Source organism: Morone saxatilis, unplaced genomic scaffold, assembly GCF_004916995.1.
Source record: "Morone saxatilis isolate NCDOM2014 unplaced genomic scaffold, NCSU_SB_2.0 Contig24, whole genome shotgun sequence".
NCBI lineage: Eukaryota > Metazoa > Chordata > Actinopteri > Moronidae > Morone > Morone saxatilis.
This window is the reverse complement of record NW_023339807.1, coordinates 7,771,250-7,776,537: the sequence shown is the minus strand read 5'-3', so window position 1 is coordinate 7,776,537 and position 5,288 is coordinate 7,771,250. Positions and strand designations below refer to the sequence as shown.

The window sequence follows — 5,288 nt, the reverse complement described above, 5'->3', positions numbered from 1 at the left end:
TTTAATTCTTCGGGCTCCATAAACCACAAAAAAATCTGAGTTGAGTTGATCATTCATCATCTACTTCTCTTGCTGTTGTAAAGCCTGCCGTTACATTACGCCTTTCTTCTTAATATGTCAGCTCTTCCCTTATTCTCACCCTGTTACATATACACTGACCATCACACTGTTACCATCTGTCCTCTCCTATCCTCCCTGCGTGTCGTGCTTCTCTCAGACCGTCTGCCTTCATGGAATATTATTAAATAGAAGGCATTTGAAATTGCTCAAATTTCAAACGTCTTCTTTGTATGCTGTTATTGTCTTGTGTGGCACCAGCTGTAAGGTCTGCGCAGCAATGCTAAAATAACTTGGAGAAAGACCTGTAGCAGTAGCCTCACAGTACTGCAGGCAGGTGTGACGCATTAGCACTAAAGGGTGAAACAAACACCAAGGTGGTACAGTACGGTGGTGTGCTCGGGAAGTAAGAAAGACAAGGTGAGCTGGGTAGTTGGGTTGATGTTAGAATAACAGACGAGTGCAAGGGTGTAATGCTGTTTATTGTCAGTGACAGAAAAATACAGGCTGTTGAATAGCATGTTGCTGCAGGAGGGAGGTGTTACATCATGCAGGGACATGTTTAGAAAACAATGGGACAATAAGGGAGGGTGAAGAGCTAGGTATGTAGCGCCACAAACAGATACTTGTCTGCAGATTGAACAGAGAGGAAGCCTGGCCTCCACTCAACTATGTGACCTCCTTTCCCCTCTCTTTTCCTCGTCTTCTCATACTGTACACTGATCTGCCAGTTTCTCCTCTCCACGCCTCCTCTGTCGTCTCCTCCTACTGTTCCAGTCCACATCTTTTCGACCAATTGCATTCCTATCCTACATCTTCTCACTAACTCCACCTCTTCCGCTCCTTTGCTATCCGTGGTTTGTCTATGTTACAAGAGATGTGCCCTCTGATATCATATTTAGCTTGCCAAATCTATAACAAATCATTTGACTTGCCTTTTGGCACCAAAAACTACCTGAATCTGCATTGCAGATGTAAAGTGTGGATTAGGTTGCTAATATGTTCATTTAGGATTAAAAGTGAGCTGTGTTTTAGCAATTTATCACTATATTTTAATACATTCAGGCTTTCTACAAATGGTTTAGATTTTTCTGCCTGTAACATGTATCTAAACACACTCATACAGGTGACCAGATAAGGTAAGGCAGTGGCATTGACCAGCCTGACCAGCAGGGAGTCTGTGTGAGCCAGCTGCAGGTAGAGTAAGGGCAACGTGGATTGTCCTTGAAACTGGTTGGTTGTCATTTTAGACTACTGTAATCTCCTAATCTGTTGAGTGTGTGTGCCTCTGTGAACGTGTGTCTTAGTGGGGAGCATGTAGGACAGGCTGTCGATCTGGTGAAATGCATTGTGGGAACACTTTAAATAGACTGAAGGAGCAACCCGATTAGGATAAATAATCTCTCTCATGCTACCGCACACTCTCAAACATGAACAATGGTAGATCATAAATTGGGACGATTTTAGATGCTCTGTCTCGCTGGAACTGCAAACCTATTTGACGCCAGTCAGAAGGTATTTATTGAACAGTCTGCCACAGTCAGATTCTGCTAATAATCTTCTTCTTCCACCTATTTGTAGTATCTTTCTTTCAGTGTAGAGCATCCATTTTGTGTTCTGCTACTATCTATAATACAAGGTCACCAGAGGAGAGCGAGGTAGAGAGAAAAAGAGAGAGAGAGAGGGTGCATACAGTATGACTATGCTGTTCTCACATTTCTATGTCTTTCCTCTCCTTTATACTTGGTTCTCACCATTGCCCATTGTGCATTCACAACCCTCTCTTTTGAACTCTACTTCCCCGTCGCCTGCGCACTATTCAGCCCAACAATTTGTCTCACTTCACTTGTTGGCTCTCTCTCTCTCTACGCCAACCTTTTCCAACATAAAATGGCTGCTTTACTGACAAATGACACTACTTCAAAGCAGAGCTACTGTGCTTCACTAAAGCAGACTGAAAGTGGGATTGGACACTAGTGGAGCGTTATAAGAAAGATCCTGTAAGACTCAAATCTAGCAATGTGGCTCTAAATGTAGAGAATTTGACAACTTGACTATTTAGCTGTGAACATAATCATGTGGGGAGGCTTTGGAGACTTTAATACTGGACAGGTACGTGTGTGTCAGTCTGCCTGTATGTCCTTGGTGACCCCCACCCCCATGTCAGATGCTGTTTGTTGCCTAGCAGCAGTGTGGGGCTTTGGCCAATCAATGGCAGGGTGGAAAATTAGCACTAGTCACCAGAAAGGGTCTGGTAAAATCGTGGCTGGTAGATACAAACACAGACACAAAATAATGATTTTCTATTGAGTGGTTTGTGAAATTGAACATTTATCTGTCAGCGGCTGGCAGATGTTCACATTTTAAAAGGTCCATTTCCCGGCCTGATCAATGGTATTGGAGGGACGGGTTACACCAGGCGACCAGTGTCCTAGAATAAAAGTCACTTAATATTGACATGAACTCTTACCACCGAGTCATGGTTAACTCATTTCTGGTTAGCTGACAAAGGTACTAGACTGTTCATGACTACTGTAGTTTGGTTAAAAGCAGTGCCATGAAAAAAAGCAGCAAGTCTTTAATTCTGACGGCCATACTGCTCGTGTTGAGTGACGTTAAGAGATGCCACTTTTCAAGGTCTCATTATACTGCAAAAACTAAAAACGTCACAAGCCATTTCCAGTAATATCATGCATGTAATATCTAGTTTCTTTTTAAGAAAGAACATGCTCGCTTAATGCAGCTTTAATAAATTAATAAACATAACTGAAAGACTGGTGCTGCACCATCATACTACTGTAGCACCACTGTTCTGCTTCCACGTTTAGTGTTAGATTATCATTAATATAGCACAACATATGCTTAATATGTTGTAATACACTTTTTAAACACTGACAGCAACATTTATAAGCAGGCATAATCAACTCCTCCACAGCCAGCAGCTCTTCCCACTTCTCTACCACACAGTCCTGCCTCTTTTGACTGTAGACCAGTCAGCCCTGATCTGGTATTCAGCGCTCACACAGACATGTCCCAGCTCACAGAGGCAGCTTTGTGCAGAGCAGAGCAAAGAAGTTACATGTTGTTAACTGCAGCTCGCAATCTGCTGACACTCATTAAAATGTAGGAAGGAGAGCCAGAGAGACAGCCAGGCATATGAAGTGTACCAAGGTTCCCTATACGTCGTCTGACCATTTACTGTCCACTGCAGACTGACAACACTGCAGTTAGCCGGACAGAGAGCAGGACTGACACAAATCCAAGAGACACGTCACTGAGTGAAAAGGGAAACGCACCCAACCAGTCTTTCTAATCTTTCCATTCTACCGTCGTCCTTTCATCCTCCCTCCATTCCCTGCTGTCTCACCTCCCTGCTCCATAAATCTCACATCTCCTTTTTCGTCAGACCGTTAAGAGTCAATCACTTGACAAGGGTGGTGCAACTGTCTCCTCTTCTGATTGGTTAGACAGAGGGAAATAAATTTAAATCAGGAAGTACACTGAGCTACTTCTCTTCATCCATCTGTCCTCCATCCTAACAGTTCTCTTTGGCCATTTCACCTTCTTTTGTCATCCACACCCTATCACCGATTACCTATTTATCTCTTTGCCCTTTACTTCCTGCCCTGGTTCATTCTGTCTATCCCCCACTTTTTTGGCTCCATGAGTATCACAGCTCCCCTCCCTTTTTCCCCACCACCCAAACAAAAAAATCATTAAAATTCAACAGCCTCCCTCCATCTCCCCATGTCTGTCCTCACCGCTCATTGTCTGTCTAGCCCCCCCCCTCATTGATTTAGCACAAACCTACCCTCCCTCTGAGCGGCGACCCATTTTCCTCGCACAAACGCAGAGTTTAATCAGGGACTGGTGCAGGACAGGGTTGCCATGCCTGTGTGTATGTGGGACCAGAGGGACTGCTGGGGGAAAGATGACTCATAACCAGTCGACCAGAAAAGGACAAAGACAACAGGCTGCATCGGGTGATCAAATCTCAAAACTCAGACAAAATCTGTTGGGTGAATGAAAAAGCGAGGGAGAGGAGAGGGCATGACAGTGACACAGCATTTCACTTCTGCCAACACCTCCTCTAATGTCAAGTACCAGCACTTTGTCAAACAAACACTGATTATTCCTTTCTCTGTAATATGTCAACACTCTCAGACGAGCACTGGGACGGTGTGGGGACTCCAGTCGCTGACTGCTAACCCGTATATGGACCTGAGTTTTGGGAGCACAGATAAATCTTTCCAACAGTATTAAAGTTCACATACAGATAGGACTGCGACTGTTTAAGAGTAAAACTACAACTTGAAAACAACCTATATTCATGTTAGTAGAGGCCAAGATAGAGTGGAGCTAGTATACACAGTCTTTGGTTTGTGTACTCATTGGACATTTGTCAGTACATGAGTGAACTCACTCTCTTTTCCTGCCCACTATGCCACTCCCTCAGCCTTCCTCCTTTAGGCGCCCTCTTTCACTGTCTCTTGCCTATTCAAACCTTCCTCCAGCCCTCTATCCCTCTGTCACACTCTCTCTCCTTCTAGTATTTTTCCACTGCAGTGCGTTGATTGGCTAGAGGCCAGGCAGACTATCCAATTAGGTAATGTTTTCTCCTCTTGCCCGCCTTTCAGTGAATCGAATAAATCAAACACATTAGAGACCGAACAACACATGCCAGCTATACACCCTTACATGCACACACACTAATGAAATGGATTTAAACTTTCTGTGTTGTCTGCAACTTGAAAAACTTTTCTTCTGCTTATCTTTTCTTTAGCAGTAGAACTGCTTTTTATAGTCTCATCACTGAGGCAATGTCACTTTGCTGTTGGAAACTAGTCAGTTAAATGTCCAACCTCATCACTTCACCTGTCAGACACACAATGCCTCAGACTGTGTGTCCCACTCAGCAGGCAAGGTCTCCTGCTGCCAGGGACAGACAGACAAGAAGGTCACTGTTTCTATTCGACATTTCATCAGTGGTACATTAACATTATAGTATTATAATTATATAATTATAGTAGCGAGATGATGTTTAATTAATTAATGATTAGAAGATAAGGAAGGTGTTTTTTATAAATGTAGTAACAAACACACATGTACACACACACACACACACCAACCGTCATGAATTAGTAAAAGGTGTGCTGTATCAAACTGCAGAGGATTCAATAGGAGACATGTGACTGCAGAGGTAATGCTGGACTGCACACACACACACACAC

General features: G+C 43.5%; 1 protein-coding gene across 1 annotated transcript in view; it reads right to left on the bottom strand.

Annotated features, from left to right (window-relative positions):
• gapdhs (glyceraldehyde-3-phosphate dehydrogenase, spermatogenic) overlaps window positions 1-5,288 on the bottom strand; it is a 12,618-nt gene that overhangs the window by 4,422 nt on the left and 2,908 nt on the right. The window lies entirely within an intron of this gene.